General features: G+C 36.9%; 1 protein-coding gene and 1 pseudogene across 6 annotated transcripts in view; one reads left to right on the top strand and one right to left on the bottom strand.

The window, feature by feature from the left end:
• Window positions 1-25,320, bottom strand: part of PDE1A (phosphodiesterase 1A) — a 479,731-nt gene that overhangs the window by 343,563 nt on the left and 110,848 nt on the right. The gene's annotated exons all lie outside the window — the stretch shown is intronic.
• LOC145540845 (large ribosomal subunit protein uL23 pseudogene) lies at window positions 5,287-5,709 on the top strand (annotated as a pseudogene).

Below are 25,320 nucleotides of genomic sequence, written 5' to 3'. Positions count from 1 at the left end.
ATAATAATATTGAAAAGGCTATTTAATATTGTGGCTAATTTTCCTTTAAAGGAAATATTGGGACAAAAAATATGTGTTTTCTATATCTTCAGGTTAACTGTAAATTAGCCTAAAATATATTTATCATAATTAGTGTTACCTATTTTAAGGCTAAATTCATATGCACTCATTTTGTCATAATATACAACACATTGCTTTGCTTACTGGAGCATTTCATTTAATTAAGTCTCAAAATTAACACTGATTTAATAAAATTAAATCTAAATGTTACAAGATAGCAAAGGGAGAATCAAAGTTTATCAGAACTTAGTAGTTCATATTCTTCTAATTTTCAGTGATCCACCTACTTAAAAAGAGACTTGTGCCTGTTTACCAAAAAAAATTAAGCTATAGAACTGGAATGTTTTAACATGAAAATGTAATGATCAATAGTATAAGTAATCAGGTAGCAATAATTATATAAGGAAATTTCAACTCAATATGGCTAAAGCTTTTGTGAATTAAACATTGTTCTAAATTTCTTTGCAGCTGAGGTAAAAAGTGAAATGTTATGCGTTATATACAACTTATTTCACCTCATAAATCAGAAGAAACTTTTTTAATATTTAAATTCTATTAAGAGTTTGTTACATGAGTTGTTATATAGGAAACCAAAGAACAACACTAAAAAATGTATGAAAGTGAAAGTGAAGTCTCCCAGTCGTGTCTGACTCTGTGGTTCCGTGGAGCCCACTAAGCTCCAGTCCATGGAATTTTCCAGGCAAGAGTATTGCAGCGGGTTGCCATTTCCTCCTGCAGGGGATCTTCCTGACCCAGGAAACGAACCTGGGTCTCCAGCATTGCAGGGAGACGCTTTTACTGTCTGAGCCACCAGGGAAGCCCCACCCCCCCAAAAAAGTATAGTGGATAGCATTTCTCTGATTATAATTTTCATTACATCAACTAGTATTTATCGATTATAATAGCTGTCGTTAGACATAAAGAACATTCTTGTGTTTGCAAGGGAGAAGGTAAGGTGAAGAGGGATGAATAGGGAGTTTGAGATTAGCAGATGCAAACTATTACATACAAAATGAACAAACAACAAGATCCTACTGTATAGCACAGGGAACTACATTCAATATCCTTTAAAAATCCATAATAGAAAAGAGTAAGATAAAAAATATATGCATGTATATATATATTTATATTTATATGTGTGTGCGTATAACCTAATCACTTTGGTGTACAGCAGAAACTAACCCAACATTGTAAATCAAGTATACTTCAATAAAATAATTTTTAAATAAAATAGTAAAAAAATAATAGCTGTTGTTAACTGGCTATTTACTTGACATCAGCAAGGAGCCAAGTGATTTAAATATGAGACAATTTAACCCTCATAAGAGTTGGCTTTCCTCTAGACAAATGGAGAAAGTGAGACTCAGAGTGGTCAAGAAATCCACGTTGAGTCACAGAGTTAGTAAATGCTGAAACTGACACGTGAACCCTAAAGTGTTTGGTTTCAAAGACAATGCTTTCAACTCTCACATTATCCTGCCTCCCCATTTGTTAAGTGCCACGTTCTAAAAGACATAGCGCACAGCCTGAATATTAACTGACACTTCCTTACAACTTTATAAGCATTTTCACATATGTAATTTCATTTCATAAAACCACTCCTAACAGTAGATAGCATTATTATATCAATGTCCATTTTACAGATAAGAAAATTGAAGTCATATAAAGCCCAAGATTGCATAGTTAGCTTAAACTGGGCAGATATCAAAACTGGAAAACGCAAACCTTTCCACGCTTTTGACAGAAGCTGTACGGCATAGTTCAAAACACAGTCACGAAAAGGTCATTCAGTCGGTGTCATCGGTGGAGGCCTGAAGGATCTCTGCTCTCTAGATGTCAGGTACATATGAGAAAAGGGGGAGGTTTTGTTGCGCAGAAGTCATGGAATCTGCCTCAATATTCTTGCCATGATAAAAGACAGATTCTCTTCCGTGTTAGAGGAGCAAAAGAGCATCTGCTGGTTGGGTTGACATTAATCTTGAAAGGAAGCTGTTCAAACCAATATAAACAAATAAGGGATCCATCACTAAATTTTTCTGTGTGTTTTTCTTGACAAGTATTTCTTTTGACTGGAAGTTTGAAAATAATTCCAAAGATAAATTTCTTTGTTGGGCTGTATTTGCCACAACTCACAAAACACCAAGAAAATTTTATGAATTCTGGACAATCTTGTTCAGTTCATTTATGAAGCAAATATCCATTAGGCGCTAATGAGTACTCAGTTGGTTACTCCTGTTACACACACACACAAACACACACAAGTTCTTCCTATTTCTGGCAGACTAGCAGTAGACCTGGAGCCCTGTGTTGAGGGACTTGTCCAGACTCACTGGGAAGGGGTGCTATGATAGATGAACAATGTCTGACCTAGGCAGAGAAATCCATGCAGGCCACACATACACAATTCCCATTTTAGGAGCATTCTCTTTTTTAATGTTATCTATTTGGCTGTGTCTTCCCATTTTAGGAGCATTCTCTTTTTTAATGTTATCTATTTGGCTGTGTCAAGTCTTAGTTCTGGCCCATGGGATCTTCATGGCATCATGTGGGATCTTAAACTGTGGGGAATGCCTCTGTTCTTGCCTTTGATGACTTGACTATTAAAACACTTTCTTGTCCAAACTAAAAATATAATGTCACAATGTCTGATAAATGACTCCTTTCCTGTTGTATTATTTTATAACAGAAAATATATACCATTTTATGCCAAAACACATTGGATTTGATTGATGATGCTTCCTTTAACTTGAAGTTACTGAAACCACACAAATATGTCACTTCCTATTGATCCCATTTAGTTAGAAATGAGGATAAATGATGAAAGCCTAAAGTACTTCAAAAGGACTTCAATGTTAATTCTAGCAAAAGATAATCCTTTCAGAACATGTTTATAGGACAATCTATGTAGGAGGTGTTAGAATTTTCTTAGAAACCCAAAGCATGGAAAGCAAACTTCACTTTTATAAAAATCAGCAGTTGTAGGCAACCTCAAGAATACATGAAAGCAATATGCCTGTCTTTACATTTACTCCCACTTGAAAGTTCATCCAAAAGATAGTTAAGTTGACAGCTTACCACACTCACACTTACAATAATTCTTAGAAACACTTGGATTTTACAAGTTTTAATGAAATGTGAAAGCCCTAATTTAACTTCTAATTTACAAAATCATTAGTGTCAAGTTTGCAGATGTAATTTTGTCCTTTTCTTCATGAAAAAAAAAAAAAACAGGAAAAGAAATAAAGAAACACCGGCAAGCTTAGGACCTATAACTGACTTATATCTAGTCTCAAAAGATGAAAATGCATAAAGTGCAACTGGCACAACACTAAATACTATAAAAGAGTTTAAAGAAAAGATAAATATACGACGCATCTCAGTTTTTATTGTACTCTGCATTTATTAAATAAATATTGAACACATAATAAAGTATACATAGTGTCTTAGAAATGTTATAGAAATATATATATATATATCATGAAAGTGAAAGTGAAAATCACTCAGTCGTGTCCAACTCTTTGTGACCCCGTGGACTATACAGTCCATGGAATTCTCCAGGCCAAAATACTGGAGTGGGTAGCCATTCTTTTCTCCAGGGGATCTTCTCAATCCACGGATTGAACCCAGGTCTCCCAAATTGCAAGCGGATTCTTTACCAGCTGATCCACCAGGGAAACTCTTTTTCTTCTGACAGAACAAAATTTCACTTTCACTTTTTTTCATATGTATCATATCTTGCATCACAATTTCTGGTTTTTACTTATTACATTATCATAACATCCTTGTAAAAGGCTTTTATTGCAAAATCATTTGGTTCCTTTATGTATACAGGGAAGACAGGCAATGTAAATTTCTATAGGATATTAACAGAGTTAATAGATATAAATTCTGTCCTATTGTCATTGGTAACCTGGTAAAAATTATTCTACCACATCTGCTTCTTATGAAGAAGAGAACTTCTTAAAAATCATGGTGTAAATTATCTTCTCCTTTTAATTACAAAGAATTTTTGCAATTACATATTCAGCACCATTATGTTCAAGAATAACAACAACAAGATAAATAGACTGTCACCAGTTAGATCATCAATAGTATTTACATATATGGCAGCTAGGAAAAAGAAAAGTTCATTTATTTAAAAAAATAGTAATTTTTCTATAAAAGAGAATCCAATATCATATTCCTTCCCAATGGCAAAAATCTACTACCAACATGTGTACTGTATGGTCAAGTAACATTTATTTTATTTAATAGCTAGGAACAGAGTGGTGCCACATGCTGAAAGCTGTACATGATGACTAAAGTCCATAGCTAAGAGCAAAAGCACCAATTACAAGGATCATTTTCAAAGGTAAGAGAGCTTCACCTGTTACAGATAACCACCTACCTGAAGGGATTTCTTAAAAAGGACTGGTTAACAGAACTAGAAATACTGATATACACACACAAATGTCTCCTGATATAGAAGAATGTTATAAAGGAATGATTGATGGGAAGGAGGTCACTTTTAAGGAAAGGCTGCTGCATTCGTGGAAAGGATATACCCTCCCCTCCTTCTCTGCTAGAGCTATCACCTGTACTTTGCAGTACCTTGAGGACCCTTGGCCTGTCCTGCTCTTTCCCCAGGTTCAATATCAGAGCATCTGGTGCCAAGGAGGAAGGTGGGGCAAGCAAGTTGTCTGAATAGAAAGAGCCATTCCTTCTACTCTTCCACTTAGGGTTAAGGAAGGGATGAGAAGAGTCTTAAGTTGAATATAAGACTGACAGTTTAAAATGAACAGGACCAAGTCTTAATGAAACAAAAGGCATTAATTTAATAACCAAAAGAGATTGAGAAGTTTTCTAATGCCCCTGATATTTTATTAAGGGGGCCACTATTTTGTGTGGAAGAGAGATGTTTAATAATATAACCAGGTACAATTATAGGAAAAAATGTATGTTTATACCTCAAGAAATATTGTACATATCCCTTATTATTAAAAAGATAATAGCACTAATGGCCTTTCATATATTTATACATTTATGTGTATATCTATCTATCTAGAATTTTCCACTAGTCTATAAGCTCCATGAAAGCCAAAATGTGTGTTTACTGCTTTTAATAGCTTTTTGTTCCCAACAAATATTACTGTTCATAATTCCAACATTTAGTGCAGTATTTGGCATATAGTAGGTACTCACTAAATATCTCTTGTATTAACTTAAAAATCAATCAACAGCCTTTTCATGAAGATGGCGCCAAAGGCGAAAAAGGAAGCCCCTGCCGCTCCTAAAGCTGAAGCCAAAGCAAAGGCTTTAAAGGCCAAGAAAGCAGGGTTGAAAGATGTCCACAGCCACAAGAAAAAGAACATCCAGACGTCACCCACCTTCAGGCGGCCCAAAACACTGCGGCTCAGGAGGCAGCCCAAATATCCTCGGAAGAGCGCCCCTAGGAGAAACAAACCTGACCACTATGCCATCATCAAATTCCCCCTCACCACCGAGTCAGCCACGAAGAAAATAGAAGACAACAACACACGGGTATTCCTTGTGGATGTCAAGGCTAACAAGCACCAAATTAAACAGGCTGTGAAGAAGCTCTGTGACACTGACGTGGCTAAGGTCAATACTCTGATCAGGCCCGATGGAGAGAAGAAGGCATATGTTTGACTGGCTCCTGACTATGATGCTTTGGATGTTGCCAACAAAATTGGGATCATCGAAACTGAGTCCAGCTGGCTAATTCCAAATATAAAAGTTTTCACTATGAAAAAAAAAATCAATCAACAATAACAAGCATTTATCAAAAGTTTACTAATTTTCAAGTGCTGTTTTAAGTGCTTGGAATATGTTATTGTATATATTATTTATGAAAACCCTGTGATTAGCAACCCAACTGATAGATAAAGAAACTAAGAATAGGGATAAATTATTTTTGCTTGGTCACCCAACCCTACCAATGGGCAGAGCAGATCCATGTCTGCCTGATTCTAAAATTAATGCTCTTACCCACCAAAGAGATATCTCCTATTAGTCATATGAGACATTCTCCTTCTGATCAACCCTATGTAACAAAGCACACACAGGGGGCCATGAGCCCTCTGCTCTGCAGGGACAAAAATCTAAAAGCATAGACCAGAGATTTAACTAAAAGCCAATGTGACGAGTCTCTGCCTTTTCCTTGCTTCTGTTACATATTAGTAACAAAGTAGAATTTTTACATATCACTTCACTTTGTTATTAACACTTTGTATACCTTTAATTACAATTGAGAATCTGACAAAACCGAAAATATAAGCACACTAACAAAATAAACTTTCTTTGTAATAACTGTAGGAAGGATGAATTTAAAAAATAACTTTTAAGTTTTAGAAAATTTATATAGCTTTTAGGTCTTCTACTTTTCTTTAGACTGCTATAAGATCAAACAACACATCAATATTGAGGATAAGGATAACTTTTATTTCCCAAGAACTTTATCTTAACTTTAATAATCTAATCAATTATAAGAGAAAAGAATATAAATATAGGTTTTTAAAGTTACTGCATTTTATTTGTTGGAAAAAATAAGGCCCACATATTTCATCAAAATGTTTCATGAGATCTAAAATGTTGGGGAATTCTGGTTATGGAGGAGTGAAAGAATAAAAATACTCTCCATAAAAACAAAAGTTATGCAACTGGTGAAATACTGTCAAAAACAATCTACTGTCAGAACTGTAGAAATCAACCAAAGGCAAAAAATTACTCAAATTTAAAAGCATACGTTCACCAAAAACTCTGGCCATCAGTTAAAGCTGAAAGTCTATGGCATTCTAACCTAGAGCTACTCTCCATCTACCACTTTAACTGGATCAACATAATAGTTTCACTACAGTGATGCTGGCCTTAAAAACCAGGAGCTTCATTGCTGGAGGTGCCTAAAGTTGATCTGGAGCAGAATATGGAGGGCAAAGAAGGACAAAGCCAAAGAATGTTCAAACTACCATACAATTGTGCTCATTTCACATGCTAGCAAGGTTATGCTCAAAATCCATCAAGTGAGGCTTCAGGAGTACATGAACTGAGAATGTCCAGATGTACAACCTGGGTTTAGAAAAGGCAGAAGAACCAGAGATCAAAATGCAAACACTCGTTGTATCATAGAGAAAGCAAGGGAATTCCAAAAAACATCTACTTCTGCGTCACTGACTATGCTAAAGCCTTTGACTGGGTGGATCACGACAACCCGTGGAAAATTCTTAAACAGATGGGAGTACCAGATCACCTTATCTGTCTCCTGAGAAACGTGTATGCAGGTCAAGAAGCAACAGTTAGAATCAGTCATGGAACAGCAGACTGGTTACAAATTGTGAAAGGAGTACATCAAGGCTGTTTATTGTCAACCTGCTTATTTGAGCAGAGTACATCATGCAAAGTGCTGGGCTGGATGAATCAAAAGCCGGAATCAAGTTTGCTGGGAGAAATATCAACAAAGTCAGATACACAGATGACACCACTATAATAACAGAAAGTGAAGAGGAATTAAAGAGCCTCTTGATGAAGGTGAAAGAGGAGAGTGAAAAAGCTGGCTTGAAACTCAACATTCAGAAAACTAAGATCATGGCAACTGGTCCCATCACTTCATGGCAAATAGAAGAAAAAAAAGTGGAAACAGTGACAGATTTGATTTTCTTGGGCTCCAAAATCACGGTGCATGTTGACTGCAGTCATGAAATCAAAAGACGCTTGCTCCTTGGAAGGAAAGCTATGACAAACCTAGGCAGAATATTAAAAAACAGAGACATCATTTGCCAAAAAAGGTCTATGTAGTCAAAACTATGGTTTTTCCAGTACTCATGTATGGATGTGAGAGTGGACCATAAAGAAGACTGACCACCAAAGAATTAATGCTTTTGAACTGTGGTGCTGGTGAAGACTTTGGAGAGCCTCTTGGACTGAAAGATAATCAAATTAGTCAATCCCAAAGGAAATACAGTGGAAGTGACAAATAGACTTAAGGGACTAGATCTGATAGAGTGCCTGATGAACTATGGACGGAGGTTTGTGACATTGTACAGGAGACAGAGATCAAGACCATCCCCAAGAAAAAGAAATGCAAAAAAGCAAAATAGCTGTCTGAGGAGGCCTTACAAATAGCTGGGAAAAGAAGAGAAGCAAAAAGCAAAGGAGAAAAGGAAAGATATTCCCATCTGAATTCAGAGTTCCAAAGAATAGCAAGGAGAGATAAGAAAGTCTTCCTCAGCAATCAATGCAAAGAGATAGAGGAAAACAACAGATTGGGAAAGACTAGACATCTCTTCAGAAAAATTAGAGATACCAAGGGAACATTACATGCAAAGATGGGCTCGATAAAGGACAGAAATGGTATGGACCTAACAGAAGCAGAAGATATTAAGAAGAGGTGGCAAGAATACACAGGAGAACTGTACAAAAAAGATCTTCACGACCCAGATAATCACGACGGTGTGATCACTCATCTAGAGCCAGACATCCTGGAATGTGAAGTCAAGTGGGCCTTAGAAAACATCACTATGAACAAAGCTAGTGGAGGTGATGGAATTCCAGCTGAGCTATTTCAAATCCTCAAAGATGATGCTGTGAAAGTGCTGCACTCAATATGCCAGCAAATCTGGAAAACTCGGCAGTGGTTACGGGACGGGAAAAGGTCAGTTTTCACTCCAATCCCAAAGAAAGGCAATGCCAAAGACTGCTCAGACTACCGCACAATTGCACTCATCTCACACGCTAGTAAAGTAACGCTCAAAATTCTCCAAGCCAGGCTTCAGCAATACGTGAACCGTGAACTTCCAGATGTTCAAGCTGGTTTTAGAAAAGGCAGAGGAACCAGAGATCAAATTGCCAACATCTGCTGGATCATCAAAAAAGCAAGAGAGTTCCAGAAAAACATCTATTCCTGTTTTATTGACTATGCCAAAGCCTTTGACTGTGTGGATCACAATAAACTGTGGAAAATTCTGAAAGAGATGGGAATACCAGACCATCTGACCTGTCTCTTGAGAAATCTGTATGCAGGTCAGGAAGCAACAGATAGATCTGGACATGGAACAATAGACGGGTTCCAAATAGGAAAAGGAGTACGTCAAGGCGGTATATTGTCACCCTGCTTATTTAACTTATAAGCAGAGTACATCATGAGAAACGCTGGGCTGGAAGAAACACAAGCTGGAATCAAGATTGCTGGGAGAAATATCATTAAACTCAGATACGCAGATGACACCACCCTTATGACAGAAAGTGAAGAAGAACTAAAGAGCCTCTTGATGAAAGTGAAAGAGGAGAGTGAAAAAGTTGGCTTAAAGCTCAACGTTCAGAAAACTAAGATCATGGCATCTGGTCCCATCACGTCATGGGAAATAGATGGGGAAACAGTGGAAACAGTGGTTGATTTTATTTTGGGGGGCTCCAAAATCACTGCTGATGATGATTGCAGCCATGAAATTAAAAGATGCTTACTCCTTGGAAGGAAGGTTATGACCAACCTAGATAGCATATTTAAAAGCAGAGACATTACTTTGCCAACAAAGGTTCGTCTAGTCAAGGCTATGGTTTTTCCAGTGGTCATGTATGGATGTGAGAATTGGATGGTGAAGAAAGCTGAGCACCGAAGAATTGATGCTTTTGAACTGTGGTGTTGGAGAAGACTCTTGTGAGTCCCTTGGACTGCAAGGAGATCCAACCAGTCCATCCTAAAGGAGATCAGTCCTGAGTATTCACTGGAAGGACTGATGTTGAAGATGAAACTCCAATATTTTGACCACCTCATGCGAAGAGTTGACTCATTGGAAAAGACCCTAATGCTGGTAAGGATTGGGGGCAGGAGGAGAAGGGGACGACAGAGGATGACATGGTTGGATGGCATCACTGACTCGATGGACATGAGTTTGGGTAAACTCTGGGAATTGGTGATGGACAGGAAGGCCTGGCGTGCTGCGATTCATGGAGTCACAAAGAGTCAGACACGACTGAGCGACTGAACTGAACTGAACTGAAAGGAAATCAATCCTGAATATTCATTGGAAGTACTGATGCTGAAGCTGAAACTCAATACTTTGACTGATGCAAAGAGCTGACTCATTGGAATCTGATTCTGGGAAAGACTGAGGCAAAAGGAGAAGGGGAGGGAAAGATGAAATGGTTAGATAGCATCAGCAACTAAATGGACATGAATCTGAGCAAACTCTGGGAGATAGTGGAGGACAGAGGAAACTGGTGTGCTGCAGTCCAGGGGTCACAAAGAGTTGGACATGACTTGGAGATTGAACAACAACAAAAACATGGAGGGCAAAAGGAATATGATTTAGAGAAAATAAACTGCAAAATAAGAGACATTAATCCAACAATATTAATTCCATTAAAGGTGATTTGATTTAAAATTCCAAAGGTAGAGATTGTCAGACTACACCAAAAGGCAAGATGCAACTATATGCTATCTATAAGAGACATGCTTTAGACACAAAAGATATAAATTGAAAATGGATGTGTGCATGCACGCTTAGTCTCTCAGTCTTGTCCAACTCTTTGCAAGTCCATGAATTGTATGTTGCCTTCCAGGCTTCTCTGTTCATGGTATTTTCCAGGCAAGGATACTGAAGTGGGTTGCCATTTCCTACTCCAGGGGATCTTCCCCACCCAGGGATTGAACCTGCTTTTCTTGTATCTCCTGCATTGGCAAGTGGATTGTTTACCACTGGAAAAAGATATGCCATGCAATCATAAGAGTGGTAACCTGGCTCTATTATTATATTATACAATACAAACTTTGAGACAAGAAATGTAACCATAGACAAAGAAGAGCATTCATAATACATCAGGAAAATAAAGTACTTAGAAATGTATACCAAAGAGAGGTGCCAAATACCTGAAGCAAAACTGACCACATTAAAAAGAAAATGGAAAATTAAACAAATAGAGTTATATATTTCAACACTGCACTTTCAAAAGTTGATAGAAAACTAAACAGAAAATACACAGGGATATAGAAGACTTGAAAAATACAATCAATCAATTAGACCTGACATTTAAAGAACATGCCACCCCAAAACAACAGAATATACTTTCCTTTATAGTGCACAAATATTCTCCAGAATTGACCATATGCTAGCCCATAAAATATGTCTCAATAAATTTTAAATAATTGGAATCACTCAAGTATGGTTTCCTACCAACTGCATCTATACTAAATTATAAATCAACAACAGAAAAAAATTTGAGAAAATTCACAAATATATAAAAAAATAACATACTCTAAATAACTCATGGATAGATGTAATTGCAATGGAAATTAGGACACACTTGGAACTTAACAAATGAAAATACAGCTTATCAAGTTGTATGGGACACATCTAAATCAGTGTTAAAAAGGAAATGTATATCTCTAAATGTTTATATTGGAAAAAAATTAAGGTTTCAAAAAATAATCCAAGTTTCCACTTTAATAGCCTAAAAAAAGAAAACTAAATTACATCCTAAGCAAGCAAAAGGCAAAATAATAACAATTCAGAAATGCATGATATAAATAACATAAAACAATAGAGAAAAATCAATGAAATCAAAAGTTGGCTCTTTGAAAAGATGAACAAAACTGGTTTTTGTATAGCTGGATTACCCAGAAAGAGACAAGACACAAATCACTAAAATTAAGGATAAAAACATAAACATCACTATCAACCCTTCAGAAATTAAAGGACAATGAGGGAATAATTTGAACAACTCTACAATAAAAATTAGACAACTTAGATAAAATGGACAATTCTTAGCGTGATATAAGCCATCAGAACTGACTAATGAAGAAACAGGAATTCTGAATTAATCTGTAACAAGTTAAGACATTGAATGAAGTGAAGTGAAGTGAAAGTAGCTCAGCCGTGTCCTACTCTTTGCAACCCCATGGACTATACAGTCCATGGAATTCTCCAGGCCAGAATACTGGAGTGGGTAGCCTTTTCCTTCTCCAGGGTATTTTCCCAACCCAGGGATCGAACCCAGGGTCTCCCACATTGCGGGCAGATTCTTTAAGAGCTGAACCACAAGGGAAACCCAAGACATTGAGTAAGTAACTAAAAATCTTTCCAAAAAGGAAAACTCAGGCCCAGATGGTTTCTCTAGTAAATTCTAGAACTTTTTTTTTAAAGAAATAATATTCTTTCATCTGATAGCATCTGGAAGAACATTTTCCAGCTTATTCTATAAATCCAAAGTTAGATAAAACATCACAAGAAAAGAAAATTACAAAGCAATATCCCTCAGGAACACTTACAAGAAAGTCCTTAACAAAATAAGAACAAACCAACAATATATCAAAGAATCATACCAAATATCCAAGTGGAATTTATTCTAGAAATGAAGGATTGGTTTAAAATGTGGAAATTAATTAATATTATATACCATATTAATAGAATAAAGGACAAAAGCATAGCATCATTCCAATAGATGCAAGAAAAGTTTCACAAAATGTAATACATATTCATTATAAAATATTCACAAACAAGGCATGAAAACAAACATCAACTTAAAAGGCATCTTTAGTTGAAAAGAGAAACACTGAATGTTCTCCACCTAAGATAGGCAAGGACATCAGTGCTCATCACTCTGTTCATCATTATACTGGAAGACTGACCCAGGGCAATAAGGCAACTAAAAGCAATTATAAGCATACAAATTAGAAAGAAATAAAACTGCCTTTATTCACAGCCTACATGTTACTGTATGTAGAAAATTCTAAAGAACTACTGAAATTAACCTACTAGAAGCTAATAAATAAGTTCAGCAAGTTGGGGGCATATATGATCAATATAAAAATTAAAGTGCATTATTTAAAAAATTTATATTTTTTACTATAATGTTCCATTTTTTATTGTTCTGCCTATAAATGTTTTTTTCCAGTTTTAGTGAGATACAATCAATATACAGCACTGTATAAGTTTAAGGTGTACAGTATAATGGTTTAACTTACATCACTTAATGTGAAATGATTACCACATTAAGTTTAGCTAACATTCAATTATAGGGAATGGCTACCCACTCCCGTATTCTTGCCTGGAGAATTCCATGGACAGAGGAACCTGGAGGGCTACAGTCCATGGCGTCACAAAGAGTCGGACATGGGTCTTTATAATAACTATTCAAAATAAAAATAAATTTCATTCAAAATATCATCAAAAGAATAAAATACTAAGGGATAAATTTAATAAAAGAAGCATAGATTTGTACAGTAATAACTACAAAAATATTATTGAGAGAAATTAAAGAAAATAAAAATGAATGAACCTTTCATGTTTATGAGCTGATGACTCTATGTTGTTAACATGGTAGTTTCCTAGGATGGATTTATAGATGCAATAAAATCCCTATCAGAATCCCACCAGGCTTTGTAGCAATTGGAAAGCTGATTCTAAAACTGATATGAAATTACAAAGGACATAGAATAGTCAAAATAATTTTTTAAAAGAAGAACAAAGTTGAAAGGTTTATATGTGTGATTTCAAACTTACTATACAGCTACAATAATTAAGACAATTGGTACAGTGTAAATTAGCACATAGATAAATAGAACAGGATTAAGAGACCAGAAATATATTCTTACATTTTTATCAATTGATTTTGAATAAAGGTACCAGTGGGAAACAGATGGTCTTTTCAACAAATGTTGACAGGCCAATTGGTTATCCACATGCAAATATATGCACATAGACACTTACTTCAACTCATACATAGCAATTAACTCAAATAGGATATCAGACTTAAATGTAAGACCTAAAACTACAAAGTCATCTAATAGAAAATAGGAGAAAAATCCTGTAACCTTGGATTAGGCAAATTTTTTTTAGATATAATACTTAAACCACAATCTATATGAGAAAAAAATAATGAATTGGGCTTCAGTAAATTTAAAAAGTTTTGCTCTTCAAAAGATACCATTAAGAAAATGAAAGACAAGCAATAGAGAAAAATATATGTATTTGTAGGTTGTATATCAGATATGATAAAAGACTTGCAACAAAAGTATATAAAGAACTCTTAAAATTCAAAATAAGTTATACAATTTTTAAAATGGGCCAAAAACTTGAATAGATATTCTATGAAACAAACTATACAAGTAAGTAATGAGCACATGAAAAGGTGTTCACACTTACGTCTTTAGAGAAATATAAATTAAAGTCAAAATGAGATACAATTACTATTATACTCCACTAGAAATTGTTGTTGTTGTTGTCGTTCAGTTGCTCAGTCACGTCCAACTCTTTGCGACCTCGTGGACTGCAGCACGTCAGGCTTCCATATCATTCACTATCTCCTGGAGTTTGCTCAAACTCATATCCATTGAGTCAGTGATTGACCATATCATTCTCTGTCACCCCTCTTCTTCTTCTCCCCTCAATATTTCCCAGAATCAGGGTCTTTTTCAATGAGTTGGCTCTTCACATCAGGTGGCCAAAGTATTGGAGTTTCAGCTTCAGCACCAGTCCTTTCAATTCAGGGTTGATTTCCATTAGGATTGACTGGTTTGATCCTCCTGCTGTCCGAGGGACTCTCAAGAGTCTTCTCAGAACCGCAGTTTGAAAGCATCAATTTTTCGGCCCTCAGCCTTCTTTATGGTTCAACTCTCACATCTGTACTTGACTACTGAAAAAAACCACAGCTTTGACTATATGGACATTTGTCAGCAAAACGATACCTCAGCTTTTTAAAACACCATCTGGGTTTGTCATAGCTTTTCTTCAAAGGAGCAAGTGTCTTTTAATTTCATGGCCACAGTCACTGTCCGCAGTGATTCTGGAGCCCAAGAAAATAAAGTCTATCACTGTTTCCATTGCTTCCCCATCTATTTGCCATGAAGTGATGGGACCAGATGCCAAGATCTTAGTATTCTGAATGTTGAGTTTTAGCCAGCATTTTCACTCTCCTCTTTCACCTTCATCAAGAGGCTCTTTAATTCCTCTTCGCTTTCTGCTATTAGGGTGGTATCATCTGCATATCTGAGGTTACTGATATTTCTCCCAGCAATCTTGATTCCAGCTTGTGCTTCATGCAGCCCAGCATTTCCCATGATATATTATGCATAGAGTTAAATAAGCAATGTGATAATATACAACCTTTCATGCTGCTGCTGCTGCTAAGTTGCTTCAGTCGTGTCTGACTCTGTGTGACCCCATAGACGGCAGCCCACCAGGCTCCCCCGTCCCTGAGATTCTCTAGGCAAGAATACTGGAGTGGGTTGCCATTTCCTCCTCCAATGCATGAAAGTGAAGAGTGAAAGTGAAGTCGCTCAGTCATGTCCGACTCTTCGCAACCCCATGGACTGCAGCCTACCAGGCTCCTCTGTCCATGGGATTGTCCAGGCAAGAGTACTGCCTTTCATACTCCTTCCCAATTTTAAACCAGTCTGTTGTTCCATGTCGGTTCTGACTGTTGCTTCTTGAGCTGCATATCGGTTTCTCATGAGGCAGGTAAAGTGGTCTGGAATTCCCATCTCTTTAAAAATTTTCCACAATTTGTTGTGATTCCCATAGTCAAAGGTTTAGCCTAGTCAATGAAGCAGAAGGAGATGTTTTTCTGGAATTCCCTTCCTTCTGTATGATCCAGCGGATGTGAGCAATTTGATCTCTGGTTCCCCTGCTTTTTCTAAAACCAGCTTGTACCTCTGGAAGTTCTCAGTTCATATACTGTTAAAGCCTAGCTGGAAGATTTTTGAGCATGACGTTGCTGGCCTGTGAAATGAGTGCAGTTGTATGGTAGTTTGAACATTCTTTGGCATTGTCCTTCTTAGGGATTTGAAGCCTGGCTGGAGAATTTTGAGCATTACTTTATTAAAGTGTGAGATGAGTGCAATTGTGTGGTAGTTTGAGCATTCTTTGGCATTGCCTTTCTTTGGGATTGGGATGAAAACTGATCTTTACCAGTCTTGTGGCCACTGCTGAGTTTTCCAAATTTGCTGGCATATCAAGTGCAGCACTTTAACAGCATCATCTTTCAGGATTTGAAATAGCTCAGCTGGAATTCCATCACCTCCACTAGCTTCGTGAAAATCAAAGGTGGAATGTATAAGTAATCAAAAATGTATAATTTTATTTTTCTAAACTAGAAAGAATTAAAAATAATATTCAATACCTGTAGGTGTGCAATGAAAATAGCCCTCACAGAAATTATGTAATATAAAATTTCACAATATGATTCAACAATTTGAATATAAAAATGATTCATCCATTCAACAAAAAAAGTGGTAGATGTCAAGTAAGTTGTAGGCATGACCCAGGCCCTGGAGAGAGAGAATGATCAAATGAAAAAAAAAGGTAACTGCTTTTATAAAGTTTTCATTCTAATGGGAGACAAACAATTTAGCAAATAAATAATATGTAAAATTACTAAGGTGGATGCAAGAACAAATGGAAGGAGAGTGGGTAGAAACAGTATGTGCAGACAACTCTTTTGAAAGGTTTTACTGTAAAGGGGAAAACTGACTTAGATGAAAGGTAACACAACTTGGAATTACTACCATATACTTATATGCTGATATAATTATATGGTAGAAAAGGGGGAAATGCAATCTAAAGCAGGTATAATTATAGGAATGTTGTCTTTGAGTGACAATCACACTTCAGTACACGAATAGGGGGTGGTCTTAGATAGTAGCACTGACAGTTCATTCATTGTAACAGATGGGAAGGCAGAATATGGGTGGGGAGAGACACATGGGGTTGTAGACATGATTGGGGACGGTTCTGGGTAGTAACACATTTGCTCAGAGAAGTAGGAAGGAAGCATCTAAGGTTTCAGGAGGTAGGAGATGGTCCAGAACAGCCATTCTTGGTTGCAGGGAACACAAGAATGTGTTTGTGGACAGTTAGGATACATTTGAGGTTCCTAGCCCTGCATTTAAAGTAAAAGCAGTCAGCATAGAAGTGTGTTTTTGTCTAGCCAGACTCACCTACATAAGTGTAGGCATGAATGATCAAAAAGTGTGACTAACCAGAAATAGGATTTTTCTGAAATTGTATCTATGAGAAGAACAAGGGAGTCAATGAGTACACAAGCAAGAAATATGAGAACGGACTAATGAATCTAAAGATTGTTGGGGAAACATGAGCACACGAGAGGAGCAAAGAGAAGGTAATGTAAAGGGATAATGAGTTGGAGATCCCAGAGGGTGAAAACCTCCGGGATTTGAGGTGCTAGGAGGAGTAGGCTTAAAAATAAGAGGAGGTTTGGCCACTTTTAATTTAGATTTCACCCAGCATACCTACTTCTGGAAATGTGTTGGAAAGAAAAATATCATCTATGGAAAAGATATTTCCTACTGTTATCTATACAGCAGCCCTAAATTAGAAACAACACAGTTGTCTAGCAACGAAGAAACAGTAAACACCATGTTACCAAGTAAAACATAATATATAAAGAAAATGAAGCAGCAATGAATAAAATGTAACAAAAACAAGTCAGACACCAAGTTGTATGCATACCACATTGTATGTGTTCATACATATATAAATATGTGCTTACATACACTAATATGTAACATATATTACAAATATGTAAATGTATCTCATCTGATTATTTGTGCTAATGTCAAATTCTCTTATTAGATTTTAAGTATCCACTTCCTAAGGTTTCAGATTCTTCTTTTTATTTACCTAAAAAGCAGGCTCTCCACCTGGTAGAAGTTCAGTACATTTTACTGAATGAGTGCATGAGTGAGTTGACTCAGGGAGTGAATTAATGGGTGATGAATGCATAAATGAAGATCTATGTATACTTTTCAAGTTTCAATTCTAAACCTTACATAAAATTTCTAGTAGCAAGATTCTATCAAACTCTGTAATTGAATTTAACTGCCTGACCTATTGCTTTAAATGTTTTAGGGTTATAAAATCATCACATAAATTAGAACTTTTGCCTATATAACCTTAAAACAGACTGTGGATCAAAAGAAAAATATTCATCTTGTGAATTAGTTTCACTTAGGGGAGAATCGATTTTCCTATCATGCGCTTTTGTGAAACACAAACTGCTGTTTATTGTGACACTTCAAAACAATGCTAAATGAATTTTAGTTTTAATCCAGTGAAACATGTTTTTAAATAAAGCCTGATTCTCAAAGAGATTTCTGTGACAAGGGATATCCACATGCCAAAAAGTCATTAGTGCTGCCTTTGTTACTCACATACTTAATTGTGTGGGGAAACACAAACAATTTCCAGGCTAACAATGAGTGTCAGACTGTGCAATGCCCATGTGTTCTACTGGCATGACAGCAAATGGGCAAGGGACCAGCAGGCTTTTCAACCACACTGTCTTTATTGTGTAAAACGTCTACTCTGTGCTAACCTCAGTCATAATCATTGCAGAAGCTACACAGTCCAAGACAACAAAACACTAACAGGAACTCAAAGCAAAAATGTTAACAATTAATCAAAGCATTTTTTGCCATACATTACACAAATTCCCGGAGAAGGCAATGGCACCCCACTCCAGTACTCTTGCTTGGAAAATCCCATGGACGGAGGAGCCTGGTAGGCTACGGTCCATGGGGTCGCTAAGAGTCGGACATGACTGAGTGACTTCACTTTCACTTTTCCCTTTCATGCACTGGAGAAGGAAATGGCAACCCACTCCAGTATTCTTGCCTGGAGAATCCCAGGGATGGCGGAGCCTGGTGGGCTGCCGTCTATGGGGTCGCACAGAGTCGGACACGACTGAAGCGACTTAGCAGTAGCAGTAGCAGTCCACAAATTCCCCCTTCACTTACACAAACTTGCAATCAGCAAGAGGTCCTTTCAGATGATTTTTTGCAATGCATTTTATACCACTATTTGAACAAATTCCAGATGATCACACTTCAAAAGTTATGTAGTCAGAAAACAATATTGCTCTTTAATTTGATGATATTGTTAAAACTTTGAAAAATGTTTTAACATCATAAAAATGTACATCTTAAAAATCAACTGCAGTGGACTCTTATTGACTATACATTCCCATCCCATGCTTGCTCCCTGTCCCCAAAACAACTGTCTTTCTCTTTCCCAGAGATTTCAAATGAAGACACGCAGTCTTCACTTGCAGACACATGTCTTACAGACATATGTTGAAGAAACATGCTAGAATCAGTAAGGAAACTTTTATTCTTTTCCCACATTGTCCCTTCACAACCACCCTGTGAATTTCTTTGTTTCCACTATCAGATGAAAGCCAGCTCCCACAGATTTTCTGGTCCCTTTCAGTTACAAGATGAATTTCACTGTAGAAGTCAAAATGTCCAACATCCAGTGTAATAAAGAGAAATATATGTTTTTAGAAATGAAGCATTTTCTAGCCTCATCTTCCCACCCCCAAGCTCAGCCTTACTTCAGGTTAGAGTTTCCTTCCTGCCCAACTCTCTAAGTCACTAGAGCAGAGGAGAAAGGGAATTAGGAGGAATAGCAGAGTTTTATAGAGCAGGTACAACTGACTTCCTATGTCAGTTCCTTCTAGATGTTGACTTTACTCTGGTGTGATCCCCACACACACAGGATTTTTAGAAATTTTCCCTCTGGGTCCTCTGACTGCAGTTCCTAGGGCAGGTGATGTTTTGTCCTCTACCTGACCACTCAGGACTCCCTCTTTCATCCCCAACTCCACTGGTTCACTCTGCACTTTCACAGCATCATCTTTTAGGATTTGAAGTAGCTCAGCTGGAATTCCATCACTTCCACTAGCTTTGTTCATAGTGATGCTTCCTAAGGTCCACTTGAGTTCACATTCCAGGATGTCTGGCTCTAAGTGAGTGATCACACCTTCATGGTTATCCAGGTCATAAAGATATTTTTTGTGTAGTTTCTTCTGTGTATTCTTGCCACCTCTTCATATCTTCTGCTTCTGTTAGGTCCATATCATTTCTGTCCTTTATTGTGCCTATCTTTTCATGCAATATTCCCTTGGTATCTCTAATTTTCTTGAAGAGCTCTCAAGTCTTTCCTCTTGAAAGAAGTGTTTTCCACTATTTCTTTGCAATGTTCAGTTAGGAAGGATGTCTTATCCTTTCTCTTCACTGGAACTCTGCATTCAGATGGGTATAGCTTTCCTTTCCTCCTGTGCCTTTTGCTTCTCTTTCTTTTCTCAGCTATTTCTAAGGCTATCTAGTGATACAGCAAATAAATAGAAGCTGAGCTAAGAGGCTGCTGACTAAAGAGGCAACAGGTATCCTCTGAGTTGCCATAGTCACCATCCAGCCCGCCTTTCTCAACAATGGTCTATGTGGGATTTGACTCAACTATGACCTACTCCTCTCTCCATCCAAATCCAATTATATCTTCCAGTTCAGTTCAGTTTCTCAGTCCTTTCTGACTCTCTGTGATGCCATGGACTGCAGCACACCAGGCTACCTTATCCATCATCAACTCCTGGAGCTTCCTCAAACTCATGTCCATCAAGTCGGTGATGCTATCCAACCATCTCATCCTCTGTCATCCCCTTCTCCTGCCTTCAATCTTTCCCAGCATCAGGGTATTTTCTAAGGAGTCAGTATTTGCATCAGGTGGCCAAAGAATTGGAGCTTCGGCTTCAGCATCAGTCCTTCCAATGAGTATTTAAGACTAATTTCCTTTTGGATTGACTGGTTTGATCTCCTTTCAGCCCAAGGGACTCTCAAGAGTCTTCTCCAACACCACAGTTCAAAAGCATCAATTTTTCTGTGCTCAGCTTTCTTTATAGTCCAACTCTCACATCCATACATGACCACTGGAAAAACCATAGCCTTGACTAGACGGACTTTTGTCGGCAAAGTAATGTCTCTGCTTTTAAATATGCTGTCTAAGTTGGTCATAACTTTCCTTCCAAGGTGTAAGCATCTTTTAATTTCATGGCTGCAGTCACCATCTGTGGTGATTTTGGAGCCCAAAAAAATTAAGCCTAACACTGTTTCCACTGTTTCCCCATCTATTTCCCATGAAGTGATGGGACCAGGTAGCATGATCTTTGTTTTCTGAATGTTGAGCTTTAAGCCAACTTTTTCACTCTTCTCTTTCACTTTCATCAAGAGATTCTTTAGTTCTTCTTCACTTTCTGTCATAAGGGTGGTGTCATCTGCATATCTGAGGTTATTGATATTTCTCCCAGCAATATTGATTCCAGCTTGTGCTTCCTCCAGCCTAGCATTTCTCATGATGTACTCTGCATATAAGTTAAATAAGCAGGGTGACAGTATATAGCCTTGATGTACTCCTGTTCATATTTGGAACCCGTCTGTTATTCCATGTCCAGATCTATCTGTTGCTTCCTGACCTGCATACAGGTTTCTCAAGAGGCAGGTCAGGTGGTCTGGTATTCCCATCTCTTTCAGAATTTTCCACAGTTTATTGTGATCCACACAGTCAAAGGCTTTGGCATAGTCAATAAAACAGAAATTGATGTTTTTCTGGAACTCTCTTGCTTTTTCGATGATTCAGCAGATGGCAATTTGATCTCTGGTTCCTCTGTCTTTTCTAAAACCAGCTTGAACAAAATGTTGATGTTCGTATCCTCCAGGTTCATATTAAATCTCAAGAGGGATACTGGTATAAAAGAAAGAGTCTAATATTTAAATCCTACTCTGAATCACAGCAGGATCCTCCATGACCCACCTCCCAGAATATTGGAAATAAAAGCAAAAATAAACGAATGGGACCTAATTAAAATTAAAAGCTTTTGCACAACAAAGGAAACTATAAACAAGGTGAAAAGACAGCCTTCAGAATGGGAGAAAATAATAGCAAATGAAGCAACAGACAAACAATTAATATCAAAAATATACAAGCAACTTCTGCAGCTGAATTCCCGAAAAATAAACGACCCAATCAAAAAATGGGCCAAAGAACTAAACAGACATTTCTCCAAAGAAGACATACAGATGGCTAACAAACACATGAAAAGATGCTCAACATCACTCATTATTAGAGAAATGCAAATCAAAACCACAATGAGGTATCATTTCACACCAGTCAGAATGGCTGCTATCCAAAAGTCTACAAGCAATAAATGCTGGAGAGGGTGTGGAGAAAAGGGAACCCTCTTACACTGTTGGTGGGAATGCAAACTAGTACAGCCACTATGGAGAACAGTGTGGAGATTCCTTAAAAAACTGGGAATAGAACTGCCATATGACCCAGCAATCCCACTGCTGGGCATATACACCGAGGAAACCAGAATTGAAAGAGACGTGTGTACCCCAATGTTCATCGCAGCACTGTTTACAATAGCCAGGACATGGAAGCAACCTAGATGTCCATCAGCAGACGAATGGATAAGGAAGCTGTGGTACATATACACAATGGAATATTACTCAGCCATTAAAAAAAATACATTTGAATCGGTTCTACTGAGATGGATGAAACTGGAGCCCATTATACAGAGTGAAGTAAGCCAGAAAGAAAAACAACAATACAGTATACTAATGCATATATATGGAATTTGAAAGATGGTAACGATAACCCTATATGCGAGACAGAATAAGAGACACAGATGCATGGAACAATTTTATGGACTCTGAGGGAGAAGGTGAGGGTGGGACATTCTGGGAGAATAGCATTGAAACATGTATATTATCATATGTGAAACAGAACACCATTCCATGTTCGATGCATGTGACAAGGGCTCAGGGCCGGGGCAATGGGATGATCCAGAAGGATGGGATGGGGAGGGAGGTGGGTGGGGGGTCCAGGAAGGGGAACACATGTAAACCCATGGCTGATTCATGTCAATGTATGGCAAAAACTATTACAATATTGTAAAGTAATTAGCCCCCAACTAAAATAAATAAATTTATTTAAAAAAAAAAAAAAAAAAATCCTACTCTGCAGTCCAATGAAAGCATGATTTGGTGAGTTCTCTAAACTTCTTGAGTGGCAATTTACTGCTCTCTAAATTAGGGATGGCAATTTTAACTTACAAATTTTGTATGAAGATTTAAAAAGATTAAAATATAGTTCCTGACATACAACAGTCTTTTTCTCATCCACAAAGAAAATATTTATCTTCCATATTTTATCATGTACCACCAACTGATACAAGTTAGTTTTATCTACCCATTTAAAGACTAAGACTTTTACTTCTGTATTCCTCAAGTGGCCTAGTATAATGTTCAGCATGTAATATAGGTCCATGTGCTCTGTGCAATGAAAATCAAAATAAAATCTTCCATTTCAATATTACCAAATATCACTGGGATCAAAAGCCTTAAAAGAAAACTTGCCAATTACACTGTTATTGTATTTTAGATACTCATTTCATTTGTGCAACAAATTGAATGTGACTTTTACTCTTTCATAATTAAATGCTTAAACCTTAGGAGAAGCGATGTTCCTGCCACAGTTTTTGGCTGACAAACAAGGCCAGGAGACAGTTCTATTGGCTGGACTCCATCTTTCATTACCAGCCACTGGCTCTGCAGGTGTCTAGAGGCGGGGGGGGGGGGGGGGGGGTAGCACTAGTTATGGAAGCCCAGCTGTAGTATCTTCCTGCCTCTGAATCACTTTCAATTTGCCAGTCCGCCTCCTGACTTCCAGCCCCTGCAAACATTCCTATGATTTTGTAAACATCTATTTCCTATATTGAGTCCCCTTCTATTTCAAATGCCAGCATGGTTTCTGTTCCTGCACTGAACCCCGTGTAATTTGATTACTTCTTTGAGAAGATCATCTCTAAGATCACCTCTTTTTGTTACGTTACATGTTAAAAGGACTTATGGTCTTACCTCACAGGTTTTCAAGAGAATTAAAGAGAAAAAGAAAATTTGAACTAATTTTACAAATATTGAAAAGCTTTAATGCATCTCTTTTTCCTGTGGTTAATAATGTTACTCGTTTCTTTATTAGGATTCTTATTAGGTAAATATGTACATATTCAAAAGTGAAGAGTTATATGTTTATTTCCTAGAGGAATTTATACAACTCAAAGGCTTTTTCTTTGGTGTCATTTAATTTGCTTTTTCAGCATTACTTCCATTTAGATTCATTTATTTAGAAACATCGAAATAAGAAATATTTAGAAAGTGAAATATGAACATATACACATTTAAGTAAGATTTAGTTACTAAACAGAAAATTTATCATTTTTCTTTAGCAAGTATATACATACTTCATAAGTTGTTAATACTCTCATACATAGTAAGACATCTTATTGATAATGCTCATCTTTAATAATGTAAATCAGATGCTAACCTCCAGTTTGGGAATGGTTTACTGAATAACTTGATTAAATTGGCATTTAACTGGATTTTTATGGAGAGTCATAAAGATAGTTATCCTGAATTTATCCTAAATAATCTTAAAATTATGAAATTCTTTTTAAAAACTTTTTATTTTGTATTTGGTTAACACTGTTGTGATAGTTTCAGGTGAACAGCAAACGGACCCGGTCAAACATATATATTTCTTTTTAATCATGCTAATTGAACATGCATTTATCATTGCTAACTCTTAAAACTCCACTATCATGACTGTTAAGACATAAAGACATTGTAAATGTCCCATAATTACAAAGTAAGTGGGAAAAAACAAGCAGAACACAAAAGAATCAACTCATTTTTTGGAAACTTGGAAAGGAAGCAGGAGACTGGAAAACTTAGCAAAGAACATCAGCTATAAACAAATGTTTCACGCTAAGAACCATGAAAAGATGCAGCTATTGGAGGCACCAGATTGCAAAAGTCAAAGAATTAGAGTAGGACTGAAAGTAGGGTTTTCCTCATTTTCCTCCTTAATATCTGGCAACTACCTGCCCCCTTCACATCACTATGGAAGATAGATGTTTATCTAGTTAGATGCTTATCTTCTAGTGACATTAAGCCACAGAGATGAGAGAGGTGAGCTTCTATGTTGTAAAAAAGAAAACTAAGTTTAAACTACATAATGAAATATGTGACCCCAACTCTTGGTCCTAGAATAAGGACAACAAGGTTTTAACATCTTAAGACTGGTGATTAGACTATCTTCCATAGAGAAAATAAGTAGCTCCAAAGAAAGGACCTTTGATTACAGGCATTTTGTAATCATCTAAGTACCTGAGCACTTCACAATCCTATTATGAAGCCCACATGTCAACAAACAGTATCCATTCACATAAAGTAAGCGTCATGTCTCCCTTTTACAAGTAAGCAGACAGTCAAGAATCACCAGACCTTTAAGAAGAGTCTTTAACATGAAAGAAACTGAAACAAACACACAGAAAACAGCAACTCAGTGGAATCTATTTAAATAGAAGAAGAAAAACATTAATCAACACAAATGAATTTCAGAGCCATAAGAAGTGTTA

The sequence above is a fragment of the Giraffa tippelskirchi genome, chromosome 3 (assembly GCF_054371585.1).
Source record: "Giraffa tippelskirchi isolate mGirTip1 chromosome 3, T2T-mGirTip1v1.2.pri, whole genome shotgun sequence".
In the NCBI taxonomy this organism is placed as follows: domain Eukaryota; kingdom Metazoa; phylum Chordata; class Mammalia; order Artiodactyla; family Giraffidae; genus Giraffa; species Giraffa tippelskirchi.
The sequence above is the reverse complement of the archived record's forward strand: the minus strand, read 5'-3'. Positions and strand labels throughout refer to the sequence as shown.